At 46.0% G+C, this 20,981-nt stretch overlaps 1 protein-coding gene across 1 annotated transcript in view; it reads right to left on the bottom strand.

Moving 5' to 3' along the window:
• Positions 1-20,981, bottom strand: part of LOC126093788 (tRNA-dihydrouridine(16/17) synthase [NAD(P)(+)]-like) — a 259,337-nt gene that overhangs the window by 60,584 nt on the left and 177,772 nt on the right. The window lies entirely within an intron of this gene.

Below are 20,981 nucleotides of genomic sequence, written 5' to 3'. Positions count from 1 at the left end.
TCAGCCTGTCTCTGCGGTATACATTCCAATCTGAGTTTAGGATTTCGTTACTATTTACGTCTGGTTTCAGCCAACTTTCTGTCCCTAGTACTACATGGGTGTTGTGATCGTTTATTAATGAGAACAGTTCTGGGACCTTTCTATAGACGCTCCAGCAGTTTACTATTAGCACATTAATATTGTTATTCCCTGTTGCATTTTGCCTACTCCTACCTTGCCGCGTCTCAGGAGGCGTCTTGTCGGGCCTAGGGAGGGAATTCTCTAACCTAAAAAACCCCCATGTGCACTCCACACGTACTCCGCTACCCTTGTAGTCGCTTCCGGCGTGTAGTGCACGCCTGACCTATTCAGGGGGACCCTACATTTCTCCACCCGATAGCGGAGGTCGAGAAATTTGCACCCCAGATCTCCGCAGAATCGTCTGAGCCTCTGGTTTAAGCCTTCCACTCGGCTCCAAACCAGAGGACCGCGATCGGTTCTGGGAACGATACTACAAATAGTTAGCTCTGATTCCACCCCGCGAGCGAGGCTTTCCGCCTTCACCAATTCCGCCAACCGCCTGTACGAACTGAGGATGACCTCTGAACCCAGACGGCAGGAGTCATTGGTGCCGACATGAGCAACAATTTGCAGTCGGGTGCACCCAGTGCTCTCTATCGCCGCCGGTAGGGCCTCCTCCACATCTCGGATGAGACCCCCCGGCAAGCAGACAGAGTGAACACTGGCCTTCTTCCCCGACCTTCTCGCTATTTCCCTAAGGGGCTCCATCACCCGCCTAACGTTGGAGCTCCCAATAACTAATAAACCCCTCCCCCCGTGTGCCTGCTCGGACCTTGCTGAAGGAGAAGCCACATGTCCCCTCACAGGCAGAGCAGGCGATGCCACACGGCCAGCCTCCACATTGACCTTCCGCCTCGTGCGCCGCGAACGCCGCTGAACCCGCCACTCCCCTTGGGGAGAGGGTGGCCCAACCGCGCCCGGTACCCGCGAAGATGTCTCGACAGCAGGGACAGTGGGTGAAGCATGTAACACCTGGGGTGTACCTTGCGACACACCAGACTCCCCACTGCCGCTACACTCCGAGGCAGCAGCCTGAAGACGGCTGACCGCGGCCATCAACACGCTCAGCTGTTCGCGAACAGTGGCCAGCTCCTCCTGCGTCAGTACATAGCAGTCACACATCCTATCCATCCTAAGGAAACAATTTACTGAAGAGAGTTAATCAACCTTTAACTAGACTGCTAATTCACTAAAGGCGGCTGCTTATTCACTAAACTGTGGTTGCTAGCCACTTCTTGTAGAAAACAATGAAAATAGCACTACCTGTCTCTGGACTGTATTGAAAACAAACACTAGCACTACTGGCACTATGGTTGACTACAGGGACTCTCTTTGACTGTATTCAAAACAAACACGAAATCTATGGAACACTATTAAGAGCACTCGAAAATTAAAGCTTCCTAAAAGCAAATACACACGGAAGAAGAAGTGACAAGTGAGAAAAATACAGTTAATACTTAAATTAAGGTAGCTCGCTGCACAGCAGACGTGAAGCAGACAGCAGTTCCCGAGCGGGAAGGCGTGCTGGTTCCCGGCACGAATTCGCCCGGCGGATTAGTGTCGAGGTCCGGTGTGCCGGCCAGCCTGTGGATTGTTTTCCATATGCCTCGGCGAATACGGACTGGTTCCCCTTATTCCGCATCAGTTACATACACTACGTCAACGATTGCTGCGCAGACACTGTCTCCACGTACGCGTACACCATAATTACTCTACCACGCAAACATTTGGGGTTACAATCGTCTGGTATGAACCCTTACCGGGGGGGCGGGGGGGGGGGGGGGGGGTGTGGCATGTTCGGTGTGGCGTGGCGGTGGGGTGCGTGGACTGCTGAAGCCTGTTGTGGCGTTGTGAACCAGTGAGGGCTACGGCGGGGACGTCGTTTCTAGGTCTCCGGTTCAATACACACTATACACAAATCATGTTTAAAACATAAAATGATACGTTAACTCCCAATAAAATTGCTCATCAACATCTTAACTGTAAAGATAGTAACTAACAGAAACAAATAGTTGTTTGAACTAAATATTTCCGTAACTTTGTAATATTTCAGTAAAATGTTAACATTACACATTAGATAAAACACAAACCCACTGATGATGGCTCAGAGGTGCTGAAACATGTTTGGGAACTTTGAAAAAACGATGTTTTGCATAACTGGCGGACGTTACATCCGTCCCTCTTGTACAACACCAGCAGCATAAAATATCAGGACCTTTAGTATCCCGTTGCAGGTTGCTTATCTAATGGCTTCTAGGAGCAACAAAATTTGAAATTCAGTATTTTTCGCGGTTACTGAACGAATTTAAAAACTTAAATTCCTGTCATAATTTACTCATCAAGAAGTATAAGGTTCCGTTAAAAGTTTCACACAATAAGACAACTATTACAGTGAGAAACTGGGTTTCTTGAGGCAATGCGACTCACGAATGCAAACACCGCGACTCATCCACTGTTTGAGAATGAGAGCACTTGGAGACTTCCAATAAACTTTAGACGTAATTTCAAACCTGAAGTTCTTCTCGCTGACACCCACCACAACAATGACGGAAGGAAAAACGGTTATCGCCTACTACATATATGCTGTTCATGCAGTAAAATTTCAGCATCAGATATTACACTCTAATTTATTACATCGTTACTAGTAAATCTATTCGCAACACGTTTTCCAGACGGTGTCGAACATACGACTCAAGGTGCCTGCAAAATTCTATCATTGCACGACACATTTAGATGTGTGGAAAACTAGCTTCTGCTTACAAAGGCGCGCAGTGAAACTTCAGCATCAAGCATAAAGTTTTAATTACGACGCATATTTCACGAGATATGGCATTCTAAATACTGAGATGTATCAAAAAATTGCTTTTGCTTAGAATGGAGTGCAAATTACCCTGACTATATTCATCCAGAATTTCATAATGAGAGTACATAGGGACATCCAACAAATTTTACGTATAATTTCAAACCTTTTGTAAAGATTCTGCTCACTGAGATACTTAACGTCGAGTAGACTGGTGCATCAGAAAGTCAGGGGATAGCAAAATGCACAGACGCCACACGCGGCAGTATCGCGTATACAAGGCACAAAAGGGCGGTGTAGTGGCGGGGCCGTCATTTGTACTTAGGTGATTCATGTGGAAAAGTTTCCGACGAGATCATGGCCGCACGACGGGAACTGACAGACTCTGAATAGGGAAAGATAGTTGGAACTAGACGCATGGGATGTTCTATTTCGGAAACACACTACTGGCCATTATAATTGCTACACCACGAAGATGACGTGCGACAGACGTGAAATTTAACCGACAGGAAGAAGATGCTGTGATATGCAAATGATTAGCTTTTCAGTGCATTCACACAAGGTTGGCGCCGGTGGCGGCACCTACAACGTGCTAACATGAGGGAAGTTTCCAACCGATTTCTCATACACAAACATCAGTTGACCGGCGTTGCCTCCTGAAACGTTGTTGTGATGCCTCGTGTAAGGAGGAGAATTGCGTACCATCACGTTTCCGACTTTGATAAAGGTCGGATTGTAGCCTATCGCGATTGCGGTTTATCGTATCGCGACATTTCTGCTCGCGTTGGTCGAGATCCAATGACTGTTATCAGAATATGGAATCGGTGGGTTCAGGAGGGTAATACGGAACGCCGTGCTGGATCCCAAACGGCCTCTTATCACTAGCAGTCGAGATGACATGTAACGGATCGTGCAGCCACGTCTCGATCCCTGAGTCAACAGATGGGGACGTTTCCAAGACAACAACCATCTGCACGAACAGTTCGACGACGTTTGCGGCAGCATGGCTGCGGTTACCCTTGACGCTGCATCACAGACAGGAGCGCCTGCGATGGTGTACTCAACGACGAACCTGGGTGCACGAATGGCAAAACGTCATTTTTTCGGATGAATCCAGGTTCTGTTTACAGCATCACGATTGTCGCATCCGTGTTTGGCGACATCGCGGTGAACTCACATTGGAAGCGTGTATTCGTCATGGCCATACTGGCGTATCAGCCGGCTCGGTCACCTCTTGTTCGCATTGACGGCACTTTGAACAGTGGACATTACTTTTCAGATGTGTTACGACCCGCGGCCCTACCCTTCATTCGATCCCTGCGAAACTCTACATTTCAGGAGGATAATGCACGACCGCATGTTGCAGGTCCTGTACGGGCGTTTCTGGATACAGAAAATGTTCGACTGATGCCCTGGCCAGCACATTCTCCAGATCTCTCACCAACTGAAAACGTCTGGTCAATGGTGGCCGAGCAACTGGCTCGTCACAATACGCCAGTCACTACTCTTTATGAACTGTGGTATCGTGTTGAAGCTTCATGGGCTACCTGTACACGCCATCCAAGCTCTGTTTGACTCAATGCCCAGGCGTATCAAGGCCGTTATTACGGACAGTGGTGGTTGTTCTGGGTACTGATTTCTCAGGATCTATGCACCCAAATTGCGTGAAAATGTAATCAAACGTCAGTTCTAATATAATATATTTGACCAATGAATACAAGTTTATCATCTGCATTTCTTCTTGGTGTAGCAATTTTAATGTCCAGTAGTGTAGTTAGGAAATTCGATGTTTCGAGATCCACAGCGTCAGGAATGTGTCAAGAATACAAAATTTCAGGCATTACCTCTCACCACGAACAACGCAGTGGCCGGCGGCCTTAACTTAACGACCAAGAGCAGCGGCGTTTGCGTCAAGTTGCCCCTACTGACAGACAAGCAACAATGCGTGAAATAATCGCATAAATCAATGAGAGACCTCCAACGAACCTATACGTTAGGAAAGTGCAGCGAAATTTACCATTAAGGGCTACGACAACAGACGACCGACGCGAGTGCCTCTGTTACCAGGCTGTGTTTACATGGAATGGAATGTGTTTTCTGATCTAACTGAATCAATCATTTACTGGAAATGACCATGTTCGGCAAATTGGAGACCATATGCAGCCATGCATGGTCTTCATTTTTATGGATGACAATGCGCCATGTCACCAGGCCACAATTGTTCGCGATTGGTTTGAAGAACATTCTGGACAGTCCGAGCGAATGGTCTGGCAACCCAGATCGCCGGACATGAATCCCATAGAACATTTATGAGACATAATCGAGAGCTCAGTTCGTGCTCATAACCCTGCACCGGCAACACTTCCGGAATTGCGGACGGCTATAGTGGCAAAACGGCTCAGCATTTCTGCTTGGGACTTCCAACGATTATTTGAGTCTATACCACGTCCAGCTGCTGTACTGCTCTGAGCAAAAGGTGGTCCGACACGATATTAGGAGGTATCCCATGACTTTTGTCTCCTCAGTACATTTAACACACTAAGTAATCATACATTTAAAGCCGTTTTACACATGGGAGTTCGCTTTTTTAAAGGATCTGGTTTGTCTCTGAAAGATCTGACATTACTAGTCATAGATAATGTAGAAACCGAAAACGGTGAAAAAAGTATGTAAATGAAAATACTCAAATCCGGAGACCAAATCAATAACATGCATATAACTAGTTTCATCCAGTCGCTTCATTCGACGGAAAAAAACTGACAAAGATCGACTGGCCAGTAAGTTGCCAAAATCGGTCATTTGTCCCATCACTACCTGTTTTCGAGCGCGCGCCACCGTGGTATTCGTTTCTGCGGAGTCTTTAGAAGTGATCCGTTGTAAACACTCTGTTGGAGGAAGTTTGCGAAAGAACGACAAATTACTACACTGAATTTTACAGTCGCGCCGGCCTTGGTTGCCGAGCGGTTCAGTCTGGAACCGGGCGACCGCTACGGTCGCAGGTTCGAATCCTGCCTCGGGCATGGATGTGTGTGATGTCCTTAGGTTAGTTAGATTGAAGTAGTTCTAAGTCCTAGGGGACTGATGACCTCAGATGCTAAGTCCCATAGTGCTCAGAGCCATTTACAGTCGCGTCTTACAAGTACACTGAACAGAAATTATCGAGTAGGAAAAGTCGTCTAAGACTCAAGCATTGATGAAAACTGTGGCTTTTTTCGAATACCGGGCATTATTTTGTTACTATAATGTAGTAATACTTTTGACAAAGGATGCAATAACCTAATGGGGACATGTCAGTGCACTATATTTAATGAACTTCACCCAAGCAATCATCAAATTAATACAGTAATACTGACGAAACAATGCACCATCCGCAAAGAGATGAGTAACTGTCAACGAAATGAGCTCTATAGATGTGTCACGTCAGAATGTATAGCACTCAGGGTAATGAAGTTTCACTTGCGTCGCTTTTAAATGTAGAACAGCTCATGTCAATGACATACCAAACAACAGCGTATTAACTGGCCGTGGAGGGGGGGAGGAGGGAAGGTGTCAGGAGTGGCAGTCCCCCCCCCCCCCCCCCAGCACCCATACTTCAAACTCGGGGGGGGGGGGCGCAAGACATGGTTACTGTCCCCGCCCCCCCCCCCCCCCCCAAATTCATTTGGAGTTTTATATGATCTATAAGTAGTGCCAGTGAATAAACTATGCTGCCGTCAAGAAATATGAGAGCCGTATTTTTGTTGGCAATGATTTTTGCTTTTGACTGAAGCATCTTGTAACACCTACTACACTCTGTCCTATCCCTTCGTCCCTTCTGTGCCTTCTAATGGGGGACAGCTTCTGTTATGTATATGGAGGAGGAGATTAGTGTTTAACGTCCCGTCGACAACGAGGTCTTTAGAGACGGAGCACAAGCTCGGATTCGGAAGGAATGGGGGTAGGAAACCAGCCGTGCCATTTCAAAGGAACCATCCCAGCATTTGCCTGAAACGATTTGTGGAAATCACGGAAAACATAAATCAGGATGGCCGGGAACGGGTTTGAACCGTCGTCCTGCCGAATGCGAGTCCAGTGTGCTAACCACTGCGCCAACTCGCTCGCTTCTGTATGTACTCTACTGGCCATTAAAATGGCTACACCAAGAAGAAATGCAGAAGATAAACGGGTATTCCTTGGACAAATACATTATACTAAAACTGACATGTGATTACATTTTAACGCAATTTGGGTGCATAGATACTGAGAAATCAGTACCCAGAACAACCACCTCTGGCCGTAATAACGGCCTTGATACGCCTGGGCATTGAGTCAAAGAGACCTTGGATGGCGTGTACAGGTACAGCTGCCCATGCAGGTTCAACACGATATCACAGTTCATCAAGAGTAGTTCAAATGGTTCAAATGGCTCTGAGCACTATGGGACTAAACATCTATGGTCATCAGTCCCCTGGAACTTAGAACTACTTAAACCTAACTAACCTAAGGACATCACACAAAACCCAGTCATCACGAGGCAGAGAAAATCCCTGACCCCGATCAAGAGTAGTGAATAGCGTATTGTGACGAGCCAGTTGCTCGCTCGGCCACCATTGACCAGAAGTTTTCAATTGTTAAGAGATCTGGAGAATGTGCTGACCAGGACATCAGTCGAACATTTTCTGTATCCAGAAAGTCCCGTACAGGACCTGCAACATGCGGTCGGGCATTATCCTGCTGAAATGTAGGGTTTCGCAGCCAGTATGGCGATGACAAATACGCGCTTCCAATGTGCGTTCACCGCGACGTCGCTAAACACGGATGCGACCATCATGATGCTGTAAACAGAACCTGGATTCATCCGAGAAAATGACGTTTTGCCATTCGTGCACCCAGGTTCGTCGTTGAGTACACCATCGCAGGCGCTCCCGTCTGTGACGCAGCGTCAAGGGTAACTGCAGCCACGGTCTCCGAGCTGATAGTCCATGCTGCAGCAGATGTCGTCGAACTGTTCGTGTAGATGGTTGTTGTCTTGCAAACGTTCCCATTTGTTTACTCAGGGATCGAGACGTGGCTGCACGATCCGTTACACCCGTGCGGATAAGATGCCTGTCATCTCGACTGCTAGTGATACGAGGCCGTTGGGATCCAGCACGGCGTTCCGTATTACCCTCCTGAACCCAGCGATTCCATATTTTGCTAACAGTCATTGGATCTCGACCAACGCGAGCATCAATGTCGCGATACCATAAACCGCAATCGCGATAGGCTACAATCCGACCTCTATCAAAGTCGGAAACGTGATGGTACGCAATTCTCCTCCTTACACGAGGCATCACAACAACGTTTCACTAGGCAACGCCGGTCAACTGCTGTTTGTGTATTTGAAATCAGTTGGAAACTTCCCTCATGTCAGCACGTTGTAGGTGTCGCCACCAGCGCCAACCTTGTGTGAATGCTCTGAAACGCTAATCATTTGCTTAGCACAGCATGCTCTTCCTGTCGGTTAAATTTCGCGTCTGCAGCATGTCATCTTCGTGGTGTAGTAATTTTAATGGCCAGTAGTGTATATGTAACAAATTCTGCACAGCACTTTTGAACAGTAGTTGAGACTCATCGAGTCCTATGTAGTACAGGCGAACTCAGAGTGGCCAGAGCGCCGGATTTGGGGGTGGCGCGCCAGACTTAAGGCTGAAATACTGACTGTAAAAAAGCGAATTTGCTGTCAGTTTACATTGTTAACAGTTATCCTCTGCACCTGCGCAATAATATACTGTTCAAAACAAGTATTACCACCACCTTCATTACTTACTCTTTGATTCCCCTTGAACCCAAGTCCACACACGTTTGCAGATCTGCAGGTGGTGAAAAAAACTTTTTTGAGCAGTTTAGTCTCGCGGTGTCGCAGGCACAAATCGTGTGCGGTCCTGTCGAAAATGACAAACACGGTCAACAATGCTGAAATAGCAGCCGGTTCGCCTGACTTGGCTCGCCGCTACGACAATGTCCGCCGCACTCTGCGAACATATCAACTCGGGTAGGATTAAAGAACTCTTTCCGGAAGTTATTCGCCTCATCATTCTGATTCTGAATGTTCCAGTATCGTCAGCATCATCTGAGAGGTAATTCAGCGCCTTGAGACTACTTAAAACAGATCAACTGAAGACGTAAAGTCTGAAAATGAGTCCGTGATCATATTTTGTCACTTTATTTTACAGGTCCGACTTGATCACATAAATTTTTTTACGTTAACACTATGACCGGTTTCGGCTACTGCCATCTTCAGATCATAAAATATTCTGATGTAGTATCAACGTCAAACTAAACATGTAGGTACATAGTAAGTGCTCAAAACGCATCAAGACGGATCTGTAAAATAAAGTGACTTAAAACAGGCCTCACGTCAACAATGACTCCGTCGAGACTCACCTACTCCTCCTCCATGTTCATCTAGACAGGGCTGGAAAAATTAATCTTATGGAAGTCATGACAGAATTTCTTTCCCGAATTGTCGAAAGGAAAACTACATTTGGAAATTGTACATGAAATTTTTTTCGTGAGGGTGTTTTTGTTCTGTCGTTGCAACTACAAAACGCGTGAGTTTTTCACGATAGGCGTTTCGCTTTATTGAGGTAAAGCATCATCAGTGGTCTGTAATTAAGTTATTTACATTTTGATTTGTTGTAAGATCGAAAAACAGTTCGTTAACTATATGTTGGTTTGCACTTCCGGTGATTTTCGCTTGACTTCTCGCTTACGTTGGGAAATGCCGTCTGCCAGCACATCGTTGGTGTTTTTCTTCTTTAGACACTGGTAGTTACGGTCTACTTTTCATTTGTTCTGCAGCGCTATGCATTTCTTATGTTTTCCACACCACACTTTTCCATGCATTTCTTATGTTTTCAACACCACACTTTTTCGCACTGTTTGTTTTTATACTTCTAAGTATATGTTGTGGTCTGTGTTTTGTAGTGTTGCCAACCTATCCTTGCCACTAGTTTGTTTTTGACCTACATCTTTTTTTTGTTTTTGAATGTTATATGTGTTAAGTTTATTTAATTATGTTGTTGCGTATTTATAAACAAACAGTAAACATTGATGTGCGGGGAAGTGTGGTGTGAAAACCATAAGAAATATATAGTGCTGCAGGACAACTAAAAATTAGACCACAACTACCAGTGTCTAAAGGAAAAAAACATCACAGATGTGCTGGCAGACGGCATTGCGAGAAATCAAGCGAAAATCACCGGAAGTGCAAATCAACATATAGTTAACGAGCTGTTTTTCGATCTTAAAACAAATCAAAATATAAATAACATTATTACAGACCACTGATGATGCTTTACCTCAATAAAGCGAAACGCTTCTGGTGAAAATAAACACGTATTTTGTAGTTGCAACGACGGAACAAAAATACCTTCAAGAATTGTAAAGCAACTATGGACAACATGGCCACACAAATGAAGAAATTTTTTGTCTAAATAAAAACAAAATGAATGGAATCTTCTTTTTCACACAAATTATGTTTTTCTTTTTCATTAAGATGTAATGTACAGTGTTTGCAAAATAAAAAATCAACCAAAGGTTTCTCTCTGGCCGATTGATATTGCAGTCTACAGCAAATAAGAGATCCTTTTCGTAAATGGTCTCAAAGCAAAGTAGGACCAATGTCTTCCCAGATTAGTATTAAAGAGCTGTTTCTCTCTGTAGAACAACAGGGTGCACTATCGGTATTCATGTATTCTTAACGGTTTTGCTGAAAGACGAAGTCAGTAAATGGGTTTGCTGCCTCCCCCCCCCCCCCCCTCCGATGGTTCCAGAGGAGCTGCAGTGCTGCACCGGCAGCGCTGGGGTGCTGCAAACAGAAACCGCGCCGTGTCGGATGCGTGCGGCGCGGGTGGTCTGCAGCAGGTCAAGTAGGGGCCTCGTTATGCTGCGGCACTGTGCAGCAAGGCTGTCCGAAGTTGTAGAGCCCGCCGCCGGCTAAACCCGCTTCTGCAACTGAGGGCAGGGGCACGGAGTTGCAGAATCTCAACCGCTGTATTCTCACGGAGCATAGAAATGCTTTGCAGGTATTCGTTTCCACTGGTCGCAGTAGTTTACGGCGCAACGGCAGAATGGAAAGTATCCGACAATTTGAAAACACGAATACAACTTTCTTCAAATAAGGTAACGGAACTTTATAATATTGAGTACCATGCACCGACCTTCCTCCAGTATGTCTTGAACATTTCTTCGAATTCTTCTGTAATTGTTCTGGTCGGCAGTTTACAAGCGCGATTTGCCACACTAATAGTCAAACTCGTATTTATCCGCACTTGCTCTCTTTGATAATGCGCTTTACAGGAAATTTGTTGATAAGTCATCCGTTTCTTACAGTTTTGACAGCATATCAAAAACCTTATAGATTCTATTCCTAAAGAATTCACTAACTCCGAACGTATATCACCGAGTGTTATTCAGATGATTCATTACACTGACAAACTCCGATAGCACTACAGAAACACCTATTTCTTCCGCACCAACTTGCACCTCCTCCGCCTGTTCTGTCACACTTTCGGAGAGTTCCTTTCCATCCTTCTGTCATCTGTTCTGCCCTTCTTCTGCATTTAATGGAGGATTTTCTTCTACATTTCGTGGATTAACACTTTTGCATTTTACTTCGCCAAAGTTACGTTTAATGTTGCTGTACGAAAAATCAACTTTTACTACAATCAGATGTTTCACAACAGCTTTATATGTTTCGCTGATCCATTGTAATAATTTTTCTGAATGGAGACTCCATCAGGAGTTGCGTTCACCACGACCACCGCACCAGTATTAATAACAAAGGAGGATCAGCATTGGTCGTAGAAGTAGAAATCTTTATTTTTGTTGCAAATCGATTGCCATCACTGCGTGACCATCATCATACTAGTATTAAAGCCCTGTGGACTTATAACCAGAAGCAGCAAAAATTGCTATATCTGTACATATCAATGAAGAGTACTTGTTAGAGCGAAGGTACAAATGTCATTTTAATTATGTTTGCACTTCCTGTTAATTCCTAAGCAACATATACAGCAACGTTTTACATTTCTTTCTTTTATCCGCAAATTCGAGAATTTCTCCTGCCATCCTCCGCCTTTAATTCCGCTATATTGATGGTGTCTTATCCTGTTTTAATTATTTCTTTTTTCATTATATTCCACATCTCTTGTCAAAGGATGAATTTGCTAATACTAGGCCTGTTAATCCACCAACTGCACATAGAAAAATAAATCCTATACTGAACTACTCCCAACACTTGTACTTAAGGCAATGGCCACTGTTTTCAAGAACTTCCATTTCAGCTCAGTCTGTCATAAATTTCTAATATTCCTTTTTCCCTTGTACTCCTTTTTCCTTACTGTCTTCAACTGCAACCTGCCTTTCGTCACTATTAGGATATGGTCTATTTCTGCACCTGGGTATGCTTTGGAGTCCAGCTAATATGTTCATTGTCCATTGGTATTTTCCATATACCTTCTTCTTTACCGAATGAATTTACGTGCTGCAGCGGAGTGTGCCCTGATTTGAAACTTCCTGGCAGATTAAAACTTTGTGCCGGACCGAGACCCGAAGATGGGACGTTTGCCCTTCGCAGGCAAGCTGTCTAGCGACTTAGCTACCCAAGCACGACTCACGTCCCGTCCTCACAGCTTTACTTGCGACAGTACCTCGTCTCCCACCTTACAATCTTTACAGAAGTTCTCCGGTACACCTTCTTGGACTAGCACTCCAGGAAAAAAGCATATTGCGGAAACATGGCTTAGCTGCACATAGGTCGCAGGTGCAGATCTCAATCTGGCAAAATTTTTTTATACTGCTGGGATTTCCACTGCCTGCTGCATGCCCTCGATCACTGCTGTTTCTTCTGCCTTTAGGGGCAGTTTGCCATCTCAAAGGCCAGAGGACGCCCTGAACGTATATCCTTCGACAAGGCCGTTGGCAGAATGAGGGTGACTCCTTATGCCGGAAGTCTTTGGCCGACAAAGTCGGCGATTTTTATTCAAGATCTAAATAACGGCTGGGACTGAGTCAGGGACCTATGGTCTTTAGATTGGTAAAGACATTACCCTTATACCACAGGCTGACCAACTGGTTACGGTTATAGGTAAAATGTTAGTTTGCTATGAGCATCCGGACAGTATCCTCTCATACACAGCAGCGTTGTGCTGTCCCAGGTACATCTGCACAGTCGTAAATACTTCGCAAGTCACTGCACAATGCACGGCGGAGGATAAAGCGTAACAACGTTATAAATTTTCTTTCCAATTCCATTTGGTTATTCGGCGAATATGCCTCTGTACGCGATCTAATCTGTCTCATGTTTTTCTCCCGATTAATATAGTCATCTTTGAATACAAGCTATCTACAGATGCCCTATAGGGTTTCATGAGAACTAGGTCGTCTTTCAGCCAAGAACTCCCGTTCAAGTTCCCCGAGCACTTCTGTCACACTTTGGTACGGTCTGTACCGAACTATATTACGGTTCTAGCAATGAGTCTCCGAAGTCTTTCGATATCTGTTGGTACGCCTACCTGATAAGGACTCCAAACACTGCAATAGTATCCTAGAACTGGTCACACTAGCGCCTTGTACGCAATATCCATTTTCCCACCAATCTTCCAATTAATCCAGATCTTCCTTTCACCTTCCCCAATACTGATTTTAAGTGGTCATCCCGTTTCGTATCGCTTCTTGCCATTACCCCTGAATAATAATAATGTGATTTACTCAAGATGTTCATCACTAATCTTGTAATTATTTGCTGTAGTGTTCTTTCTCTCTGTTACAGATATTATCTCTCATTTATCTGCATTTACAGAGAGTTGCCATTCGTGGCACCAAATGGAAAGTTATACCAAGTCTTTCTGCAACTCCTTACGATCAACCAACAACGATACTTACCTGTACACAATGGTACCGTCAGGGAAGCAACATATAGAGCTGCTTACAACACGGCTGATGGGTGCACGCTATACTATTTTACGACGATGCTCCTGCCTCTGTCATCGTCGTTAATTAAGAGAAACTATTCCAATGATAATTTAAGGACACTGATAATGAAGGGTTCGATTATGAAAAGTTACTAGTAGCAGACCATGAGCTCTACGGTTTATTGCTGAAAGCACTACCCATTGCAAAAGCTTTTAAATATGAAGAAGCTGAGCAAGAAAGTTGTTTTTTCATCGGTTAACAACGTTCAGAATAGTTACATCAATAACGAATAATCAAGTTAAGACAAATACACAGGGTACGGCATATATACACACATCAAAAAAAGCTTTGCGTCACCTCGGTACCGAGAGTTCTGGAACCTGTACAGAAAATTGGAACAGTGATCAACATAAACATCATTTCCGTCCGTTTTATTGCTCATGAAAACCACACACTGCATTTGTACCACCATACAGCGAGACCTTCAAGGGTCGTGGTCCAGATTGCTATACACACCGGTACCTCTAATACCCAGACATGTCTGTATTCGTCGTGGCATACTACCCACAAGTTCATCAAGGCATCGTTGGTCCAGATTGTCCAGCTCCCCCACGGCGATCCGGCGTAGATTCCTCAGAGTGGTTGGTGGGTCACGTCGTCCATAAACAGCCCTTTTCAATCAATCTCAGGCATGTTCGATAGGGTTCATGACTGGAGAACATGCTGGCCACTCTAGTCGAGCGATTTCGTTATCCTGAAGGAAGTCATTCACAAGATGTGCGCGATGGGGGCGCGAATTGTCGTCCATGAAGACGAATGCCTCGCCACTATGCTGCCGATATGATTGCACTATCGGTCAGAGGATGGCATTCACATATCGTACAGCCGTTACGACGCCTTCCATGACCACCAGCGGCGTACGCCGGCCCCACACAATGCTACCCCAAAACAGCAACGAACCTCCACCTTTGCTGCATTCGCTAGACAGTGTGTCTAAGGCGTTCAGAATGACCAGGTGGCCTCCAAACACGTCTCTGACGATTATCTGGTTAAAGGCATATGCGACACTCATTGGTGAAGAGAACGTGATGTCAATCCTGAGCGGTCCATTTGGTATGTTTTTGGGCCCGTCTGTACCGCGCTGCACGGTGTCGAGGTTGCCAAGATCGACCTCGCCATGGACGCATCATGCAGCCTAGTGCGCACAGTTTGAGTCGTAACATGACGTCCTGCGGCTGCACTAAAAGCATTATTCAACACGGTGGCGTTGCTGTCAGGGTTCCCGCGAGCCCTAACCCGTAGGCAGCTGTCATCCACTGCAGTAGAAGCCCTTGCGAGGTATGTCATCGACAGTTCCTGTCTCTCGTTATCTCCTCCACGTACGAATAACATCGCTTTAGTTCACTCCGAGACGCCTGGACACTTCCCTTACTGAGAGCCGTTCCTGGCACAAAGTAACAAGGCGGACACGATCGAACTGCGGTATTGACCGTCTAGGTATAGTTGAACTACTGACAACACGAGCCGTGTACTTCCTTCCTGGTGGAATGACTGGAACTGATCGGCTGTCCGACACCCTCCGTCTAATAGGCGCTGCTCATGCATGGTTGTTAACATCTTTGGGCGGGTTTAGTGAGATCTCTCAACAGTCAAAGGGATTGTGTATGTGATACATATCCAAAGTTAACGTCTATCTTCAGGAGTTCTGGGAACCGGGGTGATGAAAAACTTTTTTTATGTGTATATGATTGAGAGCAATGCATGGTACATAGGGCAAACCGGCAAAATATTTACAACTACTTTTAATGAGCATCTGATAAATAAGACGACAAGTTAAGCCTTTGCTGGGCACTTGGAATCAAGTGACCTTCGACTTTCGACAATGAGCAACATGAGTGTCCGGCATACCGCTCGCAAAAGAATTTGTTGAAAGAGATGGAGTTCACTAAACACTTGTGCGTTTTAAAGCATTAAAACATAAACAAATTTAAGTGGGGTTAGAAATCCACAATAGTGTAAGGTAATTTGTCTCTGAAATAGTTACAGAATTTGTCAGTAGGGTAATTGACAGTTTATGGGCCCCTACTATATTCTGTCCTATTATGAGAAAGTTAAACTAAAGATTATGTTGCTAAAGAAATCTGAAGTATTTCCATAAATGAGAGAGGGTGAAAAAGTGTTCGTACAGTGTTATTTATCTGCATTTGTGGTGTGTGTGTGTTAGTTAAACCAGGACTCTCTTTCCATACTTAATTTAGTCCCGTGAAGTATCTGATAACTTTTTGGCGCTGAATTGGTTAATAATTGAGGTGCTGATTATCATCAATAGGAGTAAAGAGCTAGTTATCTTCCTGTAATTGCCAATTTATGCAAATGATAACTATTCCTTACCACTGGTTAGTTCGTCTGGTATTTGTGTGTGTTCATTGCACTTTACCAAGAGAGAAAGTTCTTTGAGATTAATGTTCCAAATGATTATGCCTAATTAGGCTAGCGACCGTTTGTTATTTCATTTGTAACCGTTTACTACGATCTTTATCTTCAAAGCCTTTCAGCTTTCTATTAATTGCCATAGTAACGAAATTCATGTTCGATACCCTCTGTCCATTAGCTTAAGTCACGGTCATACTTCAAAATTCCTCTCAAAGGGTAACACTTATTGTGTGTTAGTGTCATATTTAGGTGCTGACGTACAGCATAGGTGTTATAGTCCTATTGAACTACTTAGCACACACACGATATTGCTTTCGTTTCTGTCGAACATTTGCCGTTTAATACAAGGATTGGACAAAAATATAGGGGCTCCCCCCGTCGGAGGTTCGAGTCCTTCTTTGGGCATGGTTGTGTGTGTTGTTCTTAGCAAGTTAGTTTAAGTTGGATTAAGTAGTGTGTAGGCCTAGGGACCGATGACCTCAGCAGTTTGGTCCGATAGGAACTTACCACCACAGAAATATAGAAACACCGGGAAATATGCACGCTCGAACATAAGTACAGATGCCTGCAGGTTCCACTGTTGTATTTGACCACGAACGGCACACGAGCAATGTCCTCAACATGCCGCACACGTCAGTCGTGGTCAAAGCCCTGTTCTGTGTAGTTGTGAGCGAGTGAATCCGAACGTGGGCAATTTGTTGGTGCTCTTATGCTTCCGTTACCAAGCTAGCCGAAATCTTTGGTGTTTCAAGAAGCATCGTATCGAAGATTTGTACGGCATACAGGGAAAGCGGAGAAACATCATCCGCTAAGTCGCAGCGCGGACGAAACCGACAGCTGCAAAAGCCACCGCAGAACTGAATGTTGCACTCGCGAAACCTGTCAGCACCAAAACAACACGAAGAGAGCTCTGTATGCAATAAATCACAGGACGACCTGAAATTCCAAAACCCAGACATAGCTGTGCAAATGACAGTAACGGGAAAACGTTGTGCCGGTGCCATAAAATCTGCAATATGAATCAATGGAAGAATATCATTTGTTCGCATGAGCCTTCTTTCACAGTGTTTCCAACTTCGGGCCGAGTTTAAGCCCACAGAGTGAAACATGGCGGGGGTTCGGTGATGATCTGGGCAACCATACCGTTGTACTGCTTGGGCCCCATGGTTACTCTCCAAAGTCGCGTAACTGCCGAAGATAATGTGACCATTTTGGCTCATCATGTCCATTCCATGGTACAATGTTTGTTCCCCAGTGGAGATAGCACTTCCGAGACAACAGTGTCCCTGTTCACACAGCTTGCTTTGTCCAGGACTAGTCTTGCGAGCACGAGAATGAATTGTCGCATCTCCCGTGCCCACCATCAGATCCCATTATTACTGAGCCTTTGTGGTCTACTGCAGGGTTTCGGGTACGTGGCCGGTTCTCATCGCCTTCATCTTTACCTGAACTTGCAACTACACTGACTGAAAAAAAAAATCGCGACACAATATTGCAGAAAGATTTGGCAGGAATATAGCCACTGCACATACACTCCTGGAAATTGAAATAAGAACACCGTGAATTCATTGTCCCAGGAAGGGGAAACTTTATTGACACATTCCTGGGGTCAGATACATCACATGATCACACTGACAGAACCACAGGCACATAGACACAGGCAACAGAGCATGCACAATGTCGGCACTAGTACAGTGTATATCCACCTTTCGCAGCAATGCAGGCTGCTATTCTCCCATGGAGACGATCGTAGAGATGCTGGATGTAGTCCTGTGGAATGGCTTGCCATGCCATTTCCACCTGGCGCCTCAGTTGGACCAGCGTTCGTGCTGGACGTGCAGACCGCGTGAGACGACGCTTCATCCAGTCCCAAACATGCTCAATGGGGGACAGATCCGGAGATCTTGCTGGCCAGGGTAGTTGACTTACACCTTCTAGAGCACGTTGGGTGGCACGGGATACATGCGGACGTGCATTGTCCTGTTGGAACAGCAAGTTCCCTTGCCGGTCTAGGAATGGTAGAACGATGGGTTCGATGACGGTTTGGATGTGCCGTGCACTATTCAGTGTCCCCTCGACGATCACCAGTGGTGTACGGCCAGTGTAGGAGATCGCTCCCCACACCATGATGCCGGGTGTTGGCCCTGTGTGCCTCGGTCGTATGCAGTCCTGATTGTGGCGCTCACCTGCACGGCGCCAAACACGCATACGACCATCATTGGCACCAAGGCAGAAGCGACTCTCATCGCTGAAGACGACACGTCTCCATTCGTCCCTCCATTCACGCCTGTCGCGACACCACTGGAGGCGGGCTGCACGATGTTGGGGCGTGAGCGGAAGACGGCCTAACGGTGTGCGGGACCGTAGCCCAGCTTCATGGAGACGGTTGCGAATGGTCCTCGCCGATACCCCAGGAGCAACAGTGTCCCTAATTTGCTGGGAAGTGGCGGTGCGGTCCCCTACGGCACTGCGTAGGATCCTACGGTCTTGGCGTGCATCCGTGCGTCGCTGCGGTCCGGTCCCAGGTCGACGGGCACGTGCACCTTCCGCCGACCACTGGCGACAACATCGATGTACTGTGGAGACCTCACGCCCCACGTGTTGAGCAATTCGGCGGTACGTCCACCCGGCCTCCCGCATGCCCACTATACGCCCTCGCTCAAAGTCCGTCAACTGCACATACGGTTCACGTCCACGCTGTCGCGGCTTGCTACCAGTGTTAAAGACTGCGATGGAGCTCCGTATGCCACGGCAAACTGGCTGACACTGACGGCGGCGGTGCACAAATGCTGCGCAGCTAGCGCCATTCGACGGCCAACACCGCGGTTCCTGGTGTGTCCGCTGTGCCGTGCGTGTGATCATTGCTTGTACAGCCCTCTCGCAGTGTCCGGAGCAAGTATGGTGGGTCTGACACACCGGTGTCAATGTGTTCTTTTTTCCATTTCCAGGAGTGTAATTGCTGGCAGCGGTGGTCACGGGAATGTGTGGTCGCGAGAAGACCGGGCTCCACCGGCAGGCGGCACTACCGAAAGGGAAAACTATCGTGGTCGGCGTATAGCCCTAGCGCATCGTACTGCATCTGCAGCAGCAGTTTGAGCAGCAGTTGGCACCACAGAGACACAACGAACAGTTGCAAGTCGGTTACTTCAAGGACAGCCATGAGACAGACGATCTGTAGCGTGCATTCCACTGACCCCAAATCTCTGCCACTTGCGAATTCAGTCCTGTCAAGCGAGAGTTCACTAAAGGGCCGGGTGGACGTCTGTTCTTTCTCCCATGAAAGCTGATTCTGCCTCGGTGCCGTGATGGCCGAGTGTTGGAAAGAAGTAGGCCGGTCAAGGAACTGCAACCAACCTGTCTGCATGCTAGACACACTGGAACTACATCTGGAGTTATGGTGTGGCGTGCGATTTCTTCTGGATAGCAGGAGCATTCTCATGATTATCCAATGCAAATTTGTACCTATATCTGGTGATTTTACCTGTTTTGCTGCAATTCATGAACAGCATTCCAGGGGTGTTTTCCAACAGGATAATGCTCACCCACATACCGCTGTTGTCATCCAACATGCCCTACAGCGTGTCGACATGTTGCCTTGGCCTGATTGATCACCTAGATCTGTCTCTATCTTGCAAATATGGGACATCATCGTACGACAACTTCATCGACATCCACAAACAGCTTTAACGCTCCCTGTACTGTCCGACCAAGTGCAGCAGGCATAGAACTCTATCCCGCAAACTGGCATCCGGCACGTTTGCATGCTTGCGACAATATTCTGGCGGTTACACCTGTTATTAATGTACCAGCATTTCACATTTTTGATGGCTTCTCTCGTGCTTGCACTGACCTTGTTGAAATGTTAATCACTTAAATATGTTTCCTAGACATATGTATTGGCGAAATTTCATTACTCTACGTCAATTATTTTTTGGTGTTGCGATTTTTTTCTGTCAGCGTACGTTGCAGGAGGAATCGTATTAGATTCGTTGAAAATGTTACGGGATCTGTATTTATCCATTCCGAGGCGACTGGAAGATGTTTTGAGTGCCACCCGTTTTCTCACACCGTATTAGGATGGCTATGTATCGTATTTTTTATGTTTCCATATTTTGTCCACCCCCTGTATAACGTACTGGGGTCTATCAGCCGAATATTCCTCGAGCCAATAACGTCTTTGCGAAGATATCCGTGTCACCGTGTCTTTAGTAGTAGAAGGTGAGGAACAATGTCGAACGCCTTACGGAAATCAAGGAAGACGGGATTTACATCTTCGTAGGCATTTATTACTAGTGTGACTAAAGCGAATCTGTTTCACACGAATAGCTTTTCTCTGAATCCCTGCCGATCTTTTCGGAGAAATACAAAGCCGTGACATAAAATGTCGCGCAGGAGGTAAGCGACCATGGTCAACCGTATTTGTAGTACGTAGAAAGCTGAGTAGGTCCCAAGGTAATAGGTCAGTAATTGAATAGAAAACGACTTTATTGATCCAAAATGGCGCGTTTCTGCGTACGCCATCATCAGATAATCCTAGCACTGAAGGTAATCAGTGGACGTGATAGTTACATGAAATTAATGTAACAAACATGAACAGAGAGAAGCGGGTTTTCGTCCTAAAACGTCACCATTATTGAGCTAAGAATGTGCTCTAGGAAACTGCACCACGCGGACGTCAGCGCTAAGGCTCGCTCGATCGTCGGACACTTCGCTTGGCCGTATTACGAGGTGCATTCAAGTTCTAAGGCCT

The sequence above is a fragment of the Schistocerca cancellata genome, chromosome 1 (assembly GCF_023864275.1).
Source record: "Schistocerca cancellata isolate TAMUIC-IGC-003103 chromosome 1, iqSchCanc2.1, whole genome shotgun sequence".
Taxonomy (NCBI): domain Eukaryota; kingdom Metazoa; phylum Arthropoda; class Insecta; order Orthoptera; family Acrididae; genus Schistocerca; species Schistocerca cancellata.
Note: the sequence above shows the minus strand (reverse complement) of the source record. Positions and strands in the feature narration are given on the sequence as shown.